Source organism: Ovis canadensis, chromosome 18, assembly GCF_042477335.2.
Source record: "Ovis canadensis isolate MfBH-ARS-UI-01 breed Bighorn chromosome 18, ARS-UI_OviCan_v2, whole genome shotgun sequence".
NCBI classification, from domain to species: domain Eukaryota; kingdom Metazoa; phylum Chordata; class Mammalia; order Artiodactyla; family Bovidae; genus Ovis; species Ovis canadensis.
Window position 1 is genome coordinate 61,593,746 of NC_091262.1, and position 20,576 is coordinate 61,614,321.

The window sequence follows — 20,576 nt, forward strand, 5'->3', positions numbered from 1 at the left end:
CTCACAGACCAGAAGCTGCCGGTGAAGCTCCTGTGCTTTACTGCTCCTGGGCGGGGGTGTTTGAGATGCAAATAGAAGGGGCTGGCTCTCTAAACACACAAAAGCCATCTATACATCGAGTGAAGATGAGCCCATCCTACGCCACACGCTATTATTTTTCTTGCCTTGAGTGTCATTACCGCAGGCTTCTGCCTCGCTCCCATTTGTCATCCTCAAATAAACAGCTCCCACGGGAGACGGAAGTGGTGCGGCACCCGCTCCCCCCAACCCCCCACGCCCAAGCAGCTCAGCTTATTTTGACAGATTGCTCCATTAAAGCAAGTCTGTTTACTTAAAAACAGACAGCCAGGCTTCCTTCCATAAACGCCAGCAAGAGAGGGACAGAGCTGTCCCTTGTTCTCAGATCTCAGCCCAGCTACTCTGCGCATTGTTTCAGGCTTTCTGCATTTTGGACCGGAGGCTGGAGGCTGGGTGCCCAACGCAGCCGCCTTTCTCAGGAGTCCTTCCTGGCCGCTGCCCTGCGGAGGGGTTGCCTCATCCCGGCACCACAGCAGGGGCCAATGTTATTTTTCTGGCAGGGATGCAAAGCAAACGGAGATGAGGAAGGAAAAGTTTGGCAGAGCATGTTACACAGGCCCAGTTCAACAACCGCCTAATCAGAATTTATGTTTTGCTCATTCGTTTTATCTTTCACAATATGCTTTAAGGCAATGATAGCTCAAGTCACTCACTCATTCATCAAGGAATTCTGGAGTGCCTACCCGGTGTGCCAGGCACCAGACCCCGTCGACAGTGAGAATATGGCACAGAAGAAGCCAGATAAAAATCTTCACTCTTTAAAAATATATTTTTTTAAAATTTATTTTTATTTTTGGCTGTGCTTGATCTTCCTTGCTACCTGAGGGCTTTTTCTGGTTGCAGGGAGCCAGGCTCTCTGTTGTGCAGGGGCTTCTCACTGCAGACGCTTTTGTTGAGGGCAAACAGGCTCTAGGTCAGGCAGGCTTTAGTAGCTGTGACTCACCAGCTTAGTTGCTCTGAAGCATGTGGAATCGTTCCCAACCAGGGATCAAACCTGTGTCCCCTACATGGGCAGGCAGATTCTTAACCACTGGACCACCAGGGAAATCCAAAAATCGTGGCTGTTTTGGAAGCAATATTCTGTTGGAAGAGGCAGGAAAAAAAAAAAAAAGCATATTTGGCACAATGTGGTTAAACATAAAATTATAGGTTCCCACATATTTCATAAATCAAGTTTGAAATAGCTAACAATAGCATATGATTTTACAGTTTATCATTTTTTTACACGTCAGGTTAAATCATAGGCAATTTCATAAGTTTAAACTTCCACATCATCTCATCTGATTTTGATAACTCTGTGGCATTATTCTTTATCCTATTTACAAATGATGAAAACGTGGATTATGTAAGCCAGAGATCACAGACTCACCTCACACTCGGGTCTCGGGCAGAACAGCAAGGAGAGCAAAACCCAAACCATGAATCCAGTGCGTTGCCATTATTTAAAATAACACTGGAAAAACAAAAACTCAAGGTTAATAGTTGTTCTGGCAGCTCTCACGTGGAGAGGGATTCAAGGAGTTTCACAAATGTCGCTGTTGTCACTTTCCCCCAGTCCTTTCAAACTTTGCCTCTTGAGTGACACACGCTCAAGGAAACCCTGCGACTGGAACGTGGTATAAGCAGTGTAGAACCAGCATACACGTCCTGGTTACAGTGAGACGTGGTCAAAGACCACAGCGTTTAAAATTCCCATACCAGCCTCAGAGTTAAATCTGTGACTAGAGCCGGAGACTACGGTTAATGAAAGAGAACTTGGAGGAATGTGGGTGCTGCCACCTCTAGAAATGAAAAACCCAAAGCTCCCTTCTTATTCCAGGCAAAGTTCTGCAGTGAGGAGAAACTGCTGGGAGTAGAATCCAAACTATGAGTAGAAATAATGATGAAAAAGGAATGAGAAGTTCTGATGAGAACGGGAGAGGGGAAACACAGAAAGTATGTCTCAGAAAGCTCAAGGCTGTATATTGATATTTATCTCTTCAAAAAATAACATGAGAGGGAATCCTAGTGCTATGAAATTAGAAAAGCTATCCACTCAACCCTCCTTCCTAAAAGTAGAGTAAAACCTCCGAAGAAATGAGCAGCAGAAAAAGATTAGGAGTGAATCAATACAGTTATTAAAAGCAGGGAAATAAGAAGTAGAATAACGCCCCTACTCAATGAAAGATTCTAGAAAAATATTCCCACAAAGCAGATGACAATTGTAAACTAATATTTCAAAAAAAGCTAAAAGAAATGGGTAGGAATTATGAGAGAACAATAGGAATCAGAATTAGGAAAACTCAGGAGACATTGGAGAAAGTGACATTTAAATGTGAAACAACAGGATTCACAAAAGAAGTAAAGATAAAAGAAAAAATTTCAGAGCTAGAGAAACTAGGAGGAAAACAAAAGAAAATAACCATCATGGATATTGCTTAGAGAACTAGAAGAGGGGAAAGGGAAAAAAATTAAATATCAATCAGAATAAAGAACTAGAATTTGACACTGATAGGATTAGCAAAGAAGATCCAATATACAGGTGGTAAGTAAGTGAAGTCACACAGTTGTGTCTGACTCTTAGAGACCCCATGGACTGTAGCCTACCAGGCTCCTCTGTCCATGGGATTTTCCAGGCAATAGTACTGGACTGGATTGCCATTTCCTTCTCCAGAGGATCTTCCCGACCCAGGGATTGAACCCGGGTCTCCCACATTATAGACAGACGCTTTACCATCTGAGCCACCAGGGAAGTCCATACAGGTGGTAGGTATCCTCAAAGAAGAAAGCCAAATAAGTAGAGTACAACAAATGCTAAAGTTTATAATTCAAGAAAACTTTCCTGAAATCAACGATGATTTCAAGCCTCAGATTAAAAGCAAAAATTTGGGAAACTGACTTCTAAAAGGTCAACCTTGATACATAATCTAGTAGGCATATAGGACTTGAAGGAAAGGAAAAAACTTCAAGGTATCCAGGCTAAAAGACAATTCATGTGTTAGGGAAAGGAAATAAATTTTCATCAGGTCGTTTGAGAGCAATGTGTTATGCCAGAAAAACAATGATCTAACAATTAGGATACTGAAGGAAGGAAAATGTAAGCTAAGGAGTTTATATCCAGCCAAACAAAATACAGAGTTCAGACCTGCTGTTGTGACCAGGCCAGAAATGAGGAAGCAATGGTTCTGTGAGTTCTTCTTGAGGAATCTACTAGAGAATGTGTCTTAGACAACCACAGTGACCAAAGAGGCATTGACACAAGGGTAGTGGATGTTACTGGATGGATGATATGGTCCACTAAAAGGAGGGAAAACAAAAAGAAGAATGGATGGGATCCAGGAAGCAGGATCTAATACCAAAATGTGGAACAGAACAATCTGACAAATTCTCCATTGTGGAAAACTGTCTTCAGAATTCAGAAGGGACGTTTTATAGAGGTCCTGGGGTATGCTTAGTCAGATGGTCAAAGTAAAGTAAGCAAAATAAAAAAAAGGACAATTATTAATTCTGGAATAAATAGAAGGTTTCAGTTCAGTTCAGTTCAGTCACTCAGTTGTGTCCAACTCTTTGCGACCCCATGGACTGCTGCACACCAGGCCTCCCTGTCCATTGTCAAATCCTGGAGTTTACTCAAACTCTCGCACTCAGAGGGCTCAAACAAACCTTGTGTGCACCAGGACCCAGAGACCCCACAGAGACTAAGTCAGAACTGTGTTTGAGTGTCTCCTGTGGAGGTACGGGTCAGCAGTGGACCGCCACAGGGGCAGGGGCTCTGGGTGCAGCAGATGTGGGTATGGCATAAGCCCTCTTGGAGGAGGTCACTATTAACCCCACACAGAGCTGCCAGAACTTACACAGGACTGGGAAACAGACTCTTGGAGGGCACAAACAGAACCTTGTGTGCACCAGGACCCAGGAGAAAGGAGCAGTGACCCCACAAGAGACTGACCCAGACTTGCCCATAAGAGTCCAGGAGTCTCCAGTGGAGGTGTGGGTCAGTGGTGGCCTGCTGCAGGGTTGGGGGCGCTGAGTGTAGCAGTGCCTGCATGGGACCTGTTGAAGAAGGTTGCCATTATCTTCATTATCTCCACCATAGTTTGGTCCCAGGTAAATAACAGGGAGGGAACACAGCCCCACCCATCAACAGAAAATTGGATTAAAGATTTACTGAACACAGCCCCGCCCATCGGAACAAGACCCAGTTTCCCTGTCAGTCAGTCTCTCCCATCAGGAAGCTTCCATAAGCCTCTTATCCTTCTCCATCAGAGGGCAGACAGGCTGAAAACCACAGTCACAGGAAACTAACCAATCTGATCACATGGACCACAGCCTTGTCTAACTCAATGAAACTATGAGCCATGCTGTGTAGGGACACCCAAGACGGACGGGTCATGGTGGAGAGTTCTGACAGAATGTGGTCCACTGGAGAAGGGAATGGCAAACCACTTCAGTACTCTTGCCTTGAGAATGGGATGAACAGTCAGTTCAGTTCAGTCCAGTCCCTCAGTTGTGTCCGACCCCATGAATCGCAGCACGCCAGGCCTCCCTGTATATCACCAACTCCCGGAGTTCACTCAGATTCACGTGCATCAAGTCAGTGATGCCATCCAGCCATCTCATCCTCTGTTGTCCCCTTCTCCTCCTGCCTCCAATCCCTCCCGAAAAGGTAAAAAGATAGGACACTGAAAGATGAACTCCCCAGGTCAGAAGATGACCAATAGGCTACCGGAGATCAGAGGAGAAATAACTCCAGAAAGAATGAAGAAGGTTGTACAAGAAACTAAGTGTAATCACAGTATATTACTTGACACAGTATGTTACCTAAGTAATATTTATATAGTTATAATAAAAACAGTGACTATGTTACCAACACTTTCGAGTCTGGCCCCAACAAGGGTCCTCCTGCCTGGTGTCATTAGAACCAATGGAATGAGACCAGGTTTGATTCAGAAGCAAAGCTTTGTTTCTTCCTAAGAGAACGGAGGTGGCTCAGCAGGTAAAGAATCGGCCTACCAGTGCAGAAGACATAAGGGTTCCATCCCTGGGTGGGAAAAGATCCCCTGGACAAGGAAATGGCAACTGGCTCCTGTATTCTTGCCTGGAAAATTCCACGGACAGAGGAGCCTGGGGGGCTACTGTCCTTGGGGTTGCAAAGAGTCGCAGACACTGAGCCAGCATGCACAAAACAGGAAGAGAATGGAGAGGCCTGTGTTTGGGCTCTAGAGGGCATGCTGTCCCCATAGGCCAGGGGCGGGGCTGCTCAGCTGGGTTCTCTGCAGGCACCAGGAATGGGGCGGAACTCGCCTGAGTCTGGGGCAGGCGTCCTGCTCAGGCTTTAGATCACAGCACAGGCGCAGCGTCTCTGCAAGCGACCTGCCGCCGCTATCTTGATCTAAGTGCTGTGCCTGGTCGTCGGCAGTCGTTGGCTGTGTCAGTTGCAGCCCGTGGACTCGGGAACTCTGGTTTGAAGGGCTGGATGCGAGGCCTCTGTGTGTGGCCCTCTATGAACAAGTGAAACGAATCACAAAGGGAAAGAAAAAGGTTAGCCTATGTTTTATTACCCGGATTCTACTTTAATTTCCCAGGAATTGCTAATGGTCTTTCTTTGCTTGTGACAAATGTAGATATGATTCAAAAAGTAAGACCGATTATTTTTGGAGAATAATGAAGGGAAGAGATGGCGTGATTGAGTTAGTATCTAATCTGCCACAGAAAAAGCCAATAGTAGCAGTAATGCCAGTCGAGTCCGACTCTTTGTGACCCCATGGACTGTAGCCCGCTAGGCTCCTCTGTCCATGGGATTTTCCAGGCAAGGATACAGGAGTGGGTTGCCAGTTCCTTCTCCAGGGGATCTTTCTGACCCAGGGATCGAACCAGAGTCACCTGCGTTGGCAGGTGGATTCTTTACTACTAGCGCCACCTGGGAAGCCCAGCTGGGTCAAGTAACAGGATTATATTATATATTATTTGGAAATACGGAGGCAAATTGGAGAAGAAACGAATTCAAAGACATTGCTCCTGAGGAAAAGGATGAGGAGGATAAGAGGAAGAAAGACTTTGTTTCAGTTATAAGCCTTTTAGTCCTATTTACTTTTTGATTATTTGCATGCAATTTTTAACAGCGTAAAGACGAAGACAAAACAAAACACCCCCACAGCCACCAAGGAATCCCAACTTTCAGAGCAAACTGAAGGCTTGTTGGGCTTCACCCAGCAGAGGGACTAGCCACCTCAACCCTGTCCGCCCTCTGACTCCCCACCCCTTGCCCGTAGTATAGGGATCCTTCCAGTGTTCTCAAACCCAGAACCAGGAGCACTGATCATAGGATGTGAAGGTTGAAAATGTCCATTAGAGACCACTCTGCATTTTTTCCCGATTTTCCGCGAGGGAATCAAGGCTGTTGGTGAGAGAGTGGCTGGCCCAAAGGCACTGCTCCCTTTTCCTGTCTGAACTGGAGCTTGGGTCTCCCGAGCAGCTGCCACTGCTACAAAGCGTTCCCTCCTTCGAGTTTATTCTGGCCTGTGTGAACATCTCTCTCCTTGCTGCTGACTCTGTCAGCGTCTTGCTTTTCCAACTGCTCTCTTACCTGTGTTCTGTTTTGAGCTTAATTAAGTTTACTTTCGGGGTATTTGGGCTGTTGTGGGGGGTGGGAGGAGTCCTGCGCAATTTACCCTGCCCTCTGCTGCCCTCTGCTGGCGACAGATGATGTTTACTGTTCACCCTTTAGATCTAAGTTACACCAGCCTCATAATGAAATAGTTATTTTTAGCACTTTGGGCTCTAGCTCAGTGAAGAAAATCTTTTCTTTCAGGGAAATAATGTGCCCTCTGACCTGTGCCAGTCTGTGTTGCCCAGTCCAGTTGTTCTAAGCTTCCTTACTTCTTTAACTGTGATCTTTGAACTAATAGTGTACACATTCTACGAGATTGTTAGAAGTGCAGAATCTTGGACCTCACTGAACATTTATTGAAGAAGAATCTGCAGTTTAATCTGAAGTGATTCATGTGCACATGAAATCTGGAGAAGCACCAAACTCAACTAGACTTCAGGAAAGAATTGAGATCAATCTTGTATTGGTGCAGTGCCTACTAAGTTGCTTCAGTTGTGTCTGACTTTTTGTGACCCCATGGACTCTAGCCCACCAGGCTCCTCTTTCCATGGAATTCTCCAGGCAAGAATACTGGAGTAAGTCGCCATTTCCTTCTCCAGGGGATCTTCCCGACCTAGGGATTGAACCCATGTCTCCTGTGTCTCCTGTATTGGCAAGTGGGTTCTTTACCATTAGTGCCACAGAAAGAAATCTTACTACTTGGTAATTATCTCTGATCACTCTAATAGCTTTCCAGTCCTGTTACCCGGTAGTAATCAATTCTTGCCCAGATACCTTTTTCTGCTCTGTTTATGCCAGGGCAACTGCCTACAATAACAGAGAGGAGAAAGTAGCATAATTGGAGATCTAAGTTTTAAAATTCACAAAATTAGTCCATTAAGTCAAATGGTAGAAAGGCATAGCACATGGATTGTGCTACAGTATTTTAATCCTTCTGTGTATTTTCTCCTTTCCTCCCACTGTTATTAATAAAAATGTCATATTTTGGCTTTGAAGACAGACTAAAATTATTGGACAAGTTTTTAAAAGCTCTATTTTGTTTATAATTTATAAAATCTCTGTGTATGGCTGAATGGGTACTGAGGAAACATTAATCTGGGGGGTTTTCAGAATGCCAGAAACAGGACATGTTATTAACTGAAGTCTCTCCCATGTTCTCCTGCACAGCTTCGTTCATTCTCAGGCATTTAGTCAACAAACATTTAGCAAGCACTCACTCTGGGTCTGACACCGTGTTGGTGCTGAGACTTTATGGTAGGTACAGTTCCTGCTTTCATGGATCTTCCAGTCTAAGTCAAGCCATTAAAGACATTAGGGTTTAATAAAATTGTATCAAGTGCTAAAAGAGAAAGTTAGGGTGATGGAAGATAGGCTGGTTGGCGTCCATGAAATGAATGACACTTAATGGACACTGGAGTTGGTGAAGAGTAGAGGTAAGAGCATTTTAGGCAGAAAAGTCCCTGAGAGGAGCAGGAGCAGGGTGGGAGCACTAGGAAGGTGACCGTGGCTCCAGCACAAGGATGGAGGGAAAGTCTCCCGAGAGGGGACCTGTGACGTGTATGCAGGTCAAATCTGCAGGGCTTCATAGGACCTGGAACTTAGTTGGGGATTTATCATTAGAACAATGGGAGACACTGGGGAGTTAAACTCAGGGGAATCACATGATATGATCATTTTGTTCTCACCAGCGTGCTGTCTTTCATACAGACTGAAGCTGGCCCTGGATCTCTGGCCCATGGCACCATTTTGGGGAGGACAAGTCTTTGGGTTGAGTGTAGGCTCTGTGTCCTTGGGATGGCTCATCACTCTCTCACTCTTTCCTTCTCCGCATCTGGGTGTGTGGTGACTCTCTCGGGGAGTAAACTGCTGAGGCCCAAGTTCTAGGATAGACATATCCCACTGCGTCCAGTGAGATGAGCAGGAGGCCTAGTCTCCGCCTTCCCCACTCTGCCTATAGCCTGTGTCTGTTTCTGTCAACTCTCTGAAACAGGTCCTTGCTTTCTTCTCTCCTAGCCAGCTCCCTGCTCCAAAGTGTCATAACCTCTCTGAAGTTTTCTCCCCCATGAAATATTCTGACTCCATATGAAGTGACGCTTTTACTTTAAAAATAAGCCTCCAGCGTTTCAAGGTTAAGGATATCTTTCTTTAGGCTTAAAGCAGGCACTGATGTCAGTTCATCCCTGGGTAGAATCACTGGAAAGGGAGGTTCAAAGGGAGAGTTCTACTTTGGCAAGAAGAATCTCAGAAGAATGATTTCGCTCAAAAAGATTTCCTTCTGGAGGAAGTACTTACACTATTCTAGAGGGAGGAGGTGGATTGTTTAGAATCTCTGAAAACTTAGTAGGAGGCATTTATAATTTTATAGCTTTTGAAGAAAGATACTTTTGTGTTGGAATATAATTGCTTTACAAAGTTGTATTAGTGATAATGTTAGTCTATTATTGAAAAACTATTGAATGAAATACACTGTTTAAGGTTTCCTAACAGAACTATTTTACATAAATAATATTTCATACAGTACTTTGAAAAATATTTATGTATTTATTTTTGGCTGTGCTGGGTCTTCCTTGCCGCGTAGGCTTTTTCCTAGTTGTGGCGAGCAGACTGCTCATTGCAGTGGCCTCTCCTGTTGTGGAACATGGGTTCTCGGGTGTATGGACTGAGCAGTTGTGGCTCCCGGGCTCTAGAGCATGGGCTCAATAGTTGTCGCACGTGGGCTTAGTTGTTCCATGGCACGTGGGATCTTCCCAGACCAGAGATCACACCTGTGTCTCCTGCATTGGCAGGTGGATTCTTTACCACTGAGTCACCAGGGAACAAACAGTACTTAATGTCTGTCTTTGTCATAAGCTCCACGGACAGTCAAGCCCGTGGGCCATAGTAACTGACCACTTGAGTTCACGGCTGAGGCTAGCAGATGCAGTCTTCAGAAATGTCCCAGGAAGCCCAGGAAAACCAGTCTTAGTGGAAAAACCAAAGTAGGTATGTGGTTTTGAAAAGAAGTTTCTCTAAACTCACACTCAGCACTACCCTGGCCACACTAGCACTGATTGCATTGGGCTGAAGCCAAGAGTCTGATTCTTAAGTTTTAGTGTGCTCCCAGTATTTCAAAGGAAGCTGTAAAATCCTCAGTCCTGGCCAGTTGTACACTGGTTTATATATTTCTATTTGTGCCAACATAAGCACATGCCATATAACACAGTGAGGGACTCTGTAGCAAAATCATACAATAACGGGTTGTAATGCCAAGAATTCTGAGCATCCACTGAGTGTCCAGGCTCTTCTAGAACTTTGTATGAGCCCTCTTCGCAGGTAGAGTTTGAGGGTGATTTACCCCTCAGCCAAAGCCTATTCAAGTCACATTCTAAGAAATAAAAATTGCCACTTCCCAGGGAGCTGTCATTTCTCTCCCTGTTTCCTCTTTCCCCATCAGTCTTCCTTGAACAAGATCAGCAAATACGGGAGCGAAAGTGCGGATCCAAACCACATCCTGAGGATCAGCATTTACCAGATGAAGTTCAAGAAAGGAGGCGAGGATTTGGGTGCCATGAAAATCAAAAAGGGCATGTCTAGTGGAACAGAAATGTCCTTGCAGCAGATATCTAAGGGCTCTCACACTTTCACTTCTCGGGAAAGAATAAATACAGTAAAATATGTGACTTTCTTTAGATGGTCTGGATGATTCTTTTGTGTGGTTTCTCTCTGTGCCTTTTGTGTGTGTGTGTGTGTGTGTGTGTGTGTGTGTGTGTGTGTGTTGTTTCTGTGTACAAGAGAAAAATGTGTTTTTATTATGACTGGAGGTAAAAGTCAAGCAGGCTGGAGGTCTTTGCCTTTCCTCCGGTTGTCTCTTCTGTACTGCAAAGTATTTATGGTGGGGGCAGGAGTGTCGCAGAATGAACAAAACTGGGTGAGTTTAAAAAGAAAACCAGGGACAAAGAAAGTGGCTACATTGAGTGTGTTTAAAATGTCCTATTCTCTGAAGAGGTACATAATAAACTAACCTCTGAGAGTCACACTCACAGGCTCATTAAATGCCCAGAGCTGGAAAAAATGTGCAGAAATACTTGACCTATTTCTCACTCTATCCTTGTCCTGGTTGGGCTTAGGAACTTTGACTGTCCCAGTGAAGGAGGAAAGAAAGAGAAGTAAGAGAGAGAATCATATTTAGAATGACAGCATTAAATTTGAAGAGACTAAATAAACTTCAGTGCAAATAAAAGCTCAAGAATTAAAATGACAGCAGTTTTAGAAAAATAAAGAAATGTAAAATTTTGTATATCTCAGTACGTAATCTATGAAATTTATATCTGGTTGGCAGCAGCAGCAGTCATTAAACTTCCCTTGTGGCTCAGCTGATAAAGAATCTGCCTGCAATGCAGGGACCTGGGTTCAATCCCTGGGTTGGGAAGATCCCCTGGAGAAGAGAAAGACTACCCACTCCAGTATTCTGGCCTGGAGAATTCCATGGGCTGTATAGCTGTAACGTCCATGGGGTTGCAAAGAGTTGTACAAGTGAGCGACTTTCACTTTCAGTCATTAAACAGAGCACAGAGCCACATCTGTATCACAGACGTCCTCAGGAACACTTCTGTGTGTGGAACTGAAAAACCATCCTAGAGAGTTTCCCAAAACCAAATTGTCTCCCAAGGTAACAAATATTTACCTTCAGGGCACTTACCTGTCAGGCCAGTGGTTAAGATGTTGGTTTTCAGTGCCAAGGCTGAGTTTTTGATCTCTGGTTGGGGAACTAAAATCCCACATGCTATGCATTGGGGCTTTACCTTCAGAAAAGTCAAGGCTAGCAGTAGGTCCTCATCAGTTGCTCCTTTGCTAAAAAAAAAAACAAAAACAAAAAACTCATTGTCTGGCATCGGCCAGTTTTGTAATGCCTAAATCTGGTACTTATTCAACGTGTGCCTGATATTGCAAAGCTATAAATTTAAATGTGGTGTATCTTGCCCAGGGAGAGTTTACATTCTTGTCACAGAAACAAAATGCATACATATTCAGTAAATGATTAAGGGGTAGGACAGGATATGATAAAGTCTCATTGTGGTACACATGAATAATAGTAACGTTTATTGACCACCTACTGTGTATGACAGAGGATGAGATGGTTGCATGGCATCACCGATTCAGTGGACATGAATCTGAACAAACTCCAGGTGATAGTGAAGGACATGGAAGCCTGGTGTGCCGCAAGTCCATGGGGTTGCAAAGAGTCGGACATGACGGAGCGAGTGAACAACAAATGTACCAGATTCTGTTCTGGTTACTCTATATCTGTTAACTCATTTATCCTGGCAGCAATTCTCTGGGTGGGGAGGAACAGTTATTATCTCCATTTTCAGAAAAGGCAAGGGGAACACAAGATTTCCACCATCACCAGACTCTAAGTGACTGAACTAATGAAGTTCACAGTATGCTCCCTCTCTAACCTCTGAGGTTTTCTGCCTCCCAGAGTGAGAAGGAAGGAGAACAAGGGCCAGCACCATCCGGGTAGATTTTTGGTAAAAGCATGGTTTGAACTGGGTCCAGAAATACTAGCAGGCTCATGTGAGTTGCCAGAAACAGGCTGGAAGGATCTTCCAGCTAGGGGAACAGCGTGAGCATGGGCTAGTGCCAGGCAGACTGAGTGGAGGGACAGTGAGAAGCCATGCTCACTTGGAGCCAATGTATTTCATTGGAAAATGAAGGGGCTCAGGGTGACACCCACTTAGTTCACTTCTAGCTCAGTCACTTACTTGTTTGATCAGCTTCTCTAAGGCGCAGTTTCTTCATCTGTCTAATGGAAGGAAATCAGTCCTCTCATCACTCTCTATTACTAGTAACTAACATCTCTACTATAATATCTCTATTACTAACAACTCGTCTCTACTATAATATCTCTATTACTACAATATCTCTGTTAGTAGTAGAGATATTGTACACATAGTCTCTAGTACAGAAATTGTCACATTATACATACACAATAAAAGTAAGCTATTGTATTATTTTAACAACTGTGTTAGCAGAAATGGGAACAAGATACAGAGATGGTTTGGATGGTGGAAGGCTTTGCAAAGAGACATGTCACAGTAACAACTTGGGAAGTGAGATCACAAGTTTTTGTGTTTTTCAAACAGGGTTAGGGACCCACTAATGGGCACTGACTAATTACAGTGGGCAGCAAAGAGTTTGTTTTATTTTCAGATGAAACAGACCATGGATTGATATTTCAGAGAGCACCAAGGGTATTTAGGAATTGTTTTGTGATTCTCTTGATTCAGTTTATATATATATTTGTGTATTTATGCATGTGCAGGGTCACAATATCAAAACTATTTTGTTCTGTGGGTCGAGGTTTAAAAAAAAAAGGTTTAAAAGCCACTGCTTTAGGTGATGCCTTCCTCTGCTAATTCCAGATGTCCTGATAGATAATAACTTGCCAACAAGACCCAGGGCAATTTCGAAATTCTTGACACTGTAGTTAAGTGCAGATTTTAGTCCTCGGCAGAATGAGACTACGTGGAGAGTTTATCTTGGCTTTATCCCATGTGGCTGCAGAGGCACCAAACTGGCCAAGCAATGTGAGGAGAGAGGAGTTCTTTGGTAAGAGTCACACTTTACTGCTTTCGACCTCAAGAAGCGATGTGGTGAAACTTGTTCTGAACCTGGCTAACAACTTTTATGAGTCTTTTGGAAAATTTGTGTCCGTCACAAACCTCCTAAAGGAAAAAAAAAAAAAAACCGTGGGAAATACAGTTACAGAAATACAGTTTTCAATTTTGTTAAAAAATTTTTTTTTTCCAAAATGTCTTTTTTCCCCACCAGCAGTACCTTCTCATCTAACCACTTGATAGGCTGGGTCTGTAGCATTTCCTCTTGAGTGAGGAAATGCTTCAGACCCAACTCAGAGGACATGAGCAAACTCTGGGAAGATAGTGAAGGATGGGGAGGCCTGGCGGGCTGCAGTCCATGGAGTTGCAAAGAACTGGACATGGCTGAGCAACTGAACAACAACAGGGAGGCAAGGGCAAGTTCTTAAACTCTGTCAGTCTTAAAGATAAAAACAACAATAACAACAAACAAAAAAACCAGGTAAAGGGTGGAAAGCTGGAGGCAGGGGGGAATGTAAAAGATGGTTAATGATTACTAGTTAAGGATGTCAGCCTAAAAGAATGCTGTCCTAAATAGCTTCACAACTGAGATTCCTCTCTGCCTCCTACCACACAGGATGTCTTTCTGTTCCCACAGCCCCAGTGTGCCCCGCCCTGACCTTTCTAAGGGCTGCAGGGACTTTGACCCAGCTTCTTACTGGTGCCTTCCTGAAGTTATGTTTCTGTGCTGAAAGAAGAAATTATTCTTGCCTTCCAATTATTCTTGCATCCCAGGAAGTCACTCTGGCATCTCCCCTCTAGTTTCATTTTCCTACCTTGCTGCTCTGCTTGTCCATCAAAGACCATTCCCTTTTCCTCCAGCACAGTGACTTGAGACATTGCCCCCCATAGCCTGTGTCTTTACTTTATAATATATATTCTTCCCTAGGGCTCTCTAGTAATTATTTTGACCTTAGAGTTTTCTGGAGGAGAGTAAATACCTGTATCTCTCAAGCTCCACTTCTACCTACCTAACTGACCCTATTCTTCTTTTGCTGAAGGCCAGGAAATTGTCTCTTTACAATTTGTATCTTGACAATCTTTTTTTTTTCCACTAAAATTATGTAAAACAACTCTGCTTCTAGAACAACTTCCTACTTCCTGAATGTCTAACCTCTTTCCCCTTTCTGAGATATTTTCCAATACTTCTTGTTAATACAGCAAAAATGTAGACTGGATTCCCAAGACTCCAGCTACACCCACTGATGTCAGAAGAGAAAAGGACATGCTAAATTCTACAGTGACCTGGGCTCCAAGAAGTCTGAACATTTTCAGGTATCTGTTGGGTTGGCCAACAAGTTCATTTGGATTTTTCTGAAAAACTCAGATGAACTCGTTGGCTGACCCAATACTTAGCTATTTGACACTAGCCACTTTCTTTTGCTTGTCTTGATTGTGAAATCATTTTGTGTGAGTGGTGGTACAAGGTGAAACATTCCTTGGTGAAAGATGTTTATCTTCTAACTTCTCTAAATATTGATTTGTTGCACATTCAAAATGTTTTGACTCCCTGATTTGAAGATGATAAGAGAACAACATGTGGTTTTCTCCAATCTGTATATTTTCATAAAGGAATACAGCCTATGAGAATAACATACTGTGAAGCTAGAACGTAACAGAATGAAGCTGTCATCTTTCTCTTCTACTATTGTGATTTTAAACCAGGATAAATGAGAGGATTTAACATCCCTCAGAGGCGTTTCTCACTCTTTTCTCAGAGCCAGTGCTGGAGTCCTTCTCTCTGGATTTATTGTCATATCCACCATCACTTATTGAATGTCCAAGGGGGCCCATCTCCTGCTAGGGACGCTATATATTCACCCCAACAGCTTGAAAGATAGAGATTACTTATCAACATTTTTCTAATGAGGAGAAGCTCAGAGAGGTTAAATGGCCTCTTTTGTGCCAAGAGCTAGCTTGTAAGCCAAGGAGTAGAACGTAGCTCGGCACCTTGGTCTTCAAAGCCAGGACCTTTCCCATTGTTTATGAACGCTAATTTGCCACTTTTGCATTTTCAGTATCTAAAGTCTGCACTCTCCAGGACTGTAACCACTAGCCACCTGTGGTGTCTATTGCATACTTTAAATGTGGCTAGTCCAAAATGAGATAGTGTATTTCACAAACCTAGTATGTAAAATGGATGTACGGTCTCATTAATAATTTTTAAATTATAGATTATATGTTGAAATGCTAGCAGTTTATGTATATTGGGCTAAATATAGCTTATTATGACTGTTTTGAGCATATTATTAAAATTAAGTTCACTTATTTCTTTTAAACTTTATAAAAATTTAAAATTACATTCATAGCTTGCCTTATATTTCTGTCAGACAGAGTTGGTCTCAGTAGAAGGTGAGAGAATTGATACACTTTACTGTCCTCCATGTTTCCTCACCACAAAGCTGGCTTTGTTGATGACGGCTGTGTGCCAGGCTGGTGAATGTGGCAGGGCCTACTCCTCTGCACTTGCAGGGGCGTGGAGTTCGTTCTCTGCTCAGGGTATCTGAGCCTTTAATGGTCCCTGCCAAGGTTCCTTCCTTCAGCTCAAGGTCAGCGGGTGTGCTGGCTCATGCGTAGACGTCCCATTTTCTTGGTTGGCTGTGTGCTACTGTCTGGCACCATTTTACATTGTCGCTCAGCCAGCAAAGTCAACGTTACCTTGTTCCCCTGCAGATCGTTGGGAGACAGCCCATGGGGAGCTTTTGGCTTTAAAAGGCTAAAGGTCTGTGAGTCTTTGGAAATGGTTCCAGAAGCCCCAGGTGAGCACTGTGGTTTGGGTAAAGATGGAAGTATTTTCTATCACCCATCCAAATTGCACACAGGCATCTGACCCACCCTACCGTGCATCCTAATTACCCACTGGCTTGACTGAAAGTTGACATCGTACATGTTGGCTTACATATTTTGAATACAATTTTCAGACACTCAAACAAATTCTGGGTTATGACTTTCTTTGAATGATGAGTAAAGAAGAAAATGTAAAAGTAATGTGTTATTTTACTGATCAGGTTGGTGGCTACCTGTGTCAAATCTTTTTTTTTTTAGAATTTAAACCAAATGAAACACTCTCATCATATGTACTTAATCCATTCCATTGGACATTTATTTATTCATTCATTAATATAGCACTTACTGTGTGGTAGGTACCCAGATGATACATGTTCCTTCCCCTCAAAGTACTTTTGAAGAGTCCGTCTCTTAATCTCCTTATGTTTCTCCATAAATGATGTTAGGGAAAACAATAAGTAAATAAATGTCAAGAAACATTTAACAATGAAATAACAAAATGTAAATAAAAGCTGCCTCAGTCGGGGAAATACTAATTAAAATAAGAAAACAAGAACAGATGACATGGCAGAGTAAAAACTGTTTATGAGCTTCCTTGTGGTCAAACGGAAAAGGAAGTTAAGGTTGATATTGTAATTATTACTGTCTGCAAGGAAAAGGCTTTTCCTACCCCCAAATTTAAAAAGACATTTTTGACATGGGCTGAATTTAGTATCTAGAAAAGTCCCCAACTGCATAGATTTGTTTTTAGTGTCCCTTATAAAATCAGAGGGAAACCGCCCTGTAGATTGGTACTTTTCAAAGTGCAGTGTGCTCGGTCACCTGAGGAGCTTCTTAAAATGTAGGTCCTGAATCAGTAAGTCTGGGGCTGGCCTGATATCCTGCATTTGTAATAAGCTTCTACTGCTGCTGCTTTCATCCGCAGAGTACAATGTGAGTAGGACCAGCTGCTGCAAAGTGTACAAAAGCAGAGAATTATAAAAAAATCATGCATATGACATTCATTTTATTATAAGGAAAGGTGCAGTTTCTGAGATGTATTTTGATGTAGAGCCTGGGCCTTTTCTTTACAATCCGATCTGAAGGAGGAATGCTTCTACGTTTCTACATTTTTGGACATTTCCCCCCACCCCCCCTTTTTTTTAAATAGTTATATCAATTTTTAGCACCTAATTTTCTGATGTATCCAAAATAATCAACCAAGTTTTTATAGAAACAACTAATCTCTGTTCACCTACATTTTGATTACTTTTTATAATAACAAATTATGAATTATGACAACAAAATTTAATAGTATAAATAGATTTGAGAAAAAAAAACCAAACTGACTCTGGGCAAGCAAATAACTAGGGAAGACAGAAATGCTTGGATTTGTTAGCTGCTAGCATTCAGCTGGCCCTGGGCTTTCCTCGGTTCATTTTCAGAGAGAATCAGGAACAGCTGTTAACCAGCTAGCCGGATAAGTGGAGGTCAGCTAAAGTGACTTCAGGAAAGCAGAGGCCAAGAATTCAGTTCTCAGATAATTAGACTGGAGAGAATATATAAAGGCTTGGATGGGCAGCGTGTCCTCCAACAATATTCCTTCAGTGTTTAATCTCGACCCCATGATGTTGGACGGCAGCTGATTCAATATAGTGCTCTCTCGCAAGGCCTGGTAGGAGGCGCAATCCTGGGAATCTTTTTTTTTTTTTTTTTTAATTCAGAGTAGGGTTCAGGGAACGGTAGCTGCTGACTGGATGGTTCTGGAAAGGCCCAGGTCATCTGAAACAAGCCAGTTCATGAGGATGTTTAGTCCATAGCACTCCTGGTCTCCACTCAGTGACAGCGCTCCCTGAGGAGTCAGTCAAAGCTTCGCTTCCAGAGAGACAGAAGAGGATAAAACATTTTCAGCTCATAAAATACAGAGGATTGATGCCCGGTATGTATAAAGAGCTCCTACAAATAGATAAGAAGAAATCAGATCCAACTGCCAAAGGGAAAAACGTATTTGAACAGGTAATTGACTCCACAAGGTCTCAGGGAATGTAGATTAAAATGAGCTCTTGGATTAACAAAAATTTGAAAGTCCTACAATGGGCAGTGTTAGCAAGGGTGTGGGTTAGTGGGCACGCATACACTACTGTGATTATGTAAATTGATAACATCTTTTTGAAGGGTGATCTCAACAGTATTCATTCAAAAAATGTTTTGAGTGTCTCTGAGGTGCCAGCACTGCTCTATAGACTGGGAATATAGCAGTACAAACAAGGAAGTTCTGTCTCATAAAGCTTACCTTTTAGTGGCGGGAGATAGACAGTAAACAAATAAATATGTTTGGGTTGATAAAAGCGAGAAGAAATAAAGTAAGGGATGAGAATGACAGAGATGGGGAGAGTGCTGTTTTATAAAGATGGCCAGGGACACCCTCAGACAAGGTGACATTTGACTATTTGCATCTCTTAGAAGAATGGCATATCAATATGCATAGATAGCAAAAGAGCTTTAAGATCTATTGTTTATTGTAGAGCTATATCATGGATATAATTCCTTTATGTTAAAAAGATGTGTGTGTGTGTGTGTGTGTGTGTGTGAAAAAGAAGAGAGAAGACAGGCAGATGGTGGCTAGGTCTTACAGAAGGAGGTACAATTTGGAACCACAGTTTATACTTGGGCACCCCCACTCATTTGTGGTGAGGCCTTGGACCCCTTAACCTTTCTAGGAATCAGTCTCTTTATCTGCAAAATGGGAAGACTACTTCTTAGAATAGTTGTGAATGATAAATGAGTTGATACACAGGCAGTGTTCAGAACATAGCTTACTTAGTGCTTAGTAAATATTAGCTATTAAAAGGGTCCTCAGTTCCACAAAATTGAGGATGACTTCACACAAAGCAGGCAGCCATTAGCAGAAGGTGGGACCCTTTGACTTGCTCTTTAGCATCTTGGCATTTCTCAGATCTCTATGAAGTCTGAAAAATATTCGGTTATTAATCAGGGTACAAAGGACTGACTGATGTGTGGTTTAGAGGTCAGGGAGCAAGCGTGGGACATGATGGAGTCTGATACAATGGAGCTCAGAGCTGGCTCCACCACTTAATAGCTTTCACCTTTGTCAGTTGAAAAATAAACAGGTCTTCAGACTCCCACGGGAGTGCTGTTTGCACTTATGGAGAGTGGGAAAACAATGGACAGGCTCTCTCTGCTTTGTTGACATTTGCCTTAATAAGCTATAATATTGGTCCTCAGAAAATCAAGAGGTTTAGGTGGCTTTCCAGACTTCTAGGAAATGTAAGTTTGCACACCCGAAAGTGAGTCATTAGCTTTAAAATAAATGACTAAACATTTAAGTTTCTAGAAAGCAAGTTGCAAACTCTGCCCATTGCATTCCTTTGATTTCAAATGGCAGAAATGGGTGACATTTAATACAGCTGAGGACAAATGTTAAGGGACCCAGCCTGAGGAAGAAGGAACCCAGATTCCCCAGGATCCCACTGGACACACTCTTCTTATTGCTTCCCCAATACAGTCTCTCCCTTTATCTTCCAGAATAATGTTGCCAAGTAAGTCGAGGTATAGAATGACCCTGCCAGGGTCCCTGTGCATTAACAGCTTTGGGACAAAGCCAGACACATTTATAGGACTCTGTCAGCCAGCCCAGGTCCTGACCTACCAGACCCCCTTGTGTCAAGACAGCCTCAGCAGGGTCTCTCTCCCCCTTTAACTCTTCTCTTCTTTGCTGTCTTCTATTTATTTCCTTCTCTTCATTCAGTTCTTCTCTACCCCCTGTTCTGTGCATCTGCTATGTAATTTCTCATCTTGTTACCCATGGGGCATAGTTGCCAACACTGCATCCAATTTGAAATTAATTTTAATATCTTCACATGTGCTCAAGCTTCCCAGTTGGCACTAGAGATAAAGCGGAAGCTGCCTGCCAGTGCAGAAGACATAAGAGACGCGGTTCGATCCCTGGGTCGGGAAGATCCCCTGGAGATGGAGATGGCAGTCCACTCCAGTATTCTTGCCTGGAGAATCCCATGGACAGCGGAACCTGGTGGGCTACAGTCCATAGGGTCACGAAGAGTTGGACATGACTGAAGCAACTTAGCATGCAGCCCATGTGCTCAAAATAGACACAGGCTACAGATGCTGTCTCAGATGGAAAAAGCTGTCATTTACCAAACTAGAGCAGGCTTGATCAGATTTCCACACCCTCATCTTTTTAGGTGCTCCATAGTGTCCTTGAGTGAAGGAGGGCATGGCAACCCACTCCAGTATTTCTTCCAGGAGAATTCCATGGACAGAGGAGCCTGGCATGCTACAGTCCACAGGGTTGCACAGAGTCAGATGGGACAGAAGCAACTTAGCACACATGCAAATATATTTGAGAAATAACTTTGGGGAATGAGTTATAATTTATTGGGAGAAATTAGCTTTAGCAAGGAGAAGGCAGTGGCAACCCACTCCAGTATTCTTGCCTGGAAAATCCCATGGATGGAGGAGCCTGG

At 43.1% G+C, this 20,576-nt stretch overlaps 2 long non-coding RNA genes across 7 annotated transcripts in view; one reads left to right on the forward strand and one right to left on the reverse strand.

Annotated features, from left to right (window-relative positions):
• Positions 1 to 1,747, reverse strand: part of LOC138423163 (uncharacterized) — a 76,187-nt gene extending 74,440 nt beyond the window's left edge. For 4 of the 6 annotated variants that reach the window (XR_011250153.1, XR_011250154.1, XR_011250152.1 and 1 more), the window contains exons 1-2: positions 1,448 to 1,736; positions 1,022 to 1,158 (exon numbers count right to left, since the gene is read on the reverse strand). This is a non-coding gene — a long non-coding RNA (uncharacterized lncRNA). Of the gene's footprint in view, positions 1 to 1,021; positions 1,159 to 1,447 lie in introns of all 6 variants that reach the window. The other 2 variants (XR_011250150.1, XR_011250151.1) reach the window with 2 other exon arrangements.
• A 3,585-nt stretch (positions 1,748 to 5,332) lies between these two features.
• LOC138423165 (uncharacterized) overlaps positions 5,333 to 20,576 on the forward strand; it is a 178,649-nt gene continuing 163,405 nt past the window's right edge. The window contains exon 1 of the long non-coding RNA XR_011250157.1: positions 5,333 to 5,598. This is a non-coding gene — a long non-coding RNA (uncharacterized lncRNA). The remainder of the gene's footprint in view (positions 5,599 to 20,576) is intronic.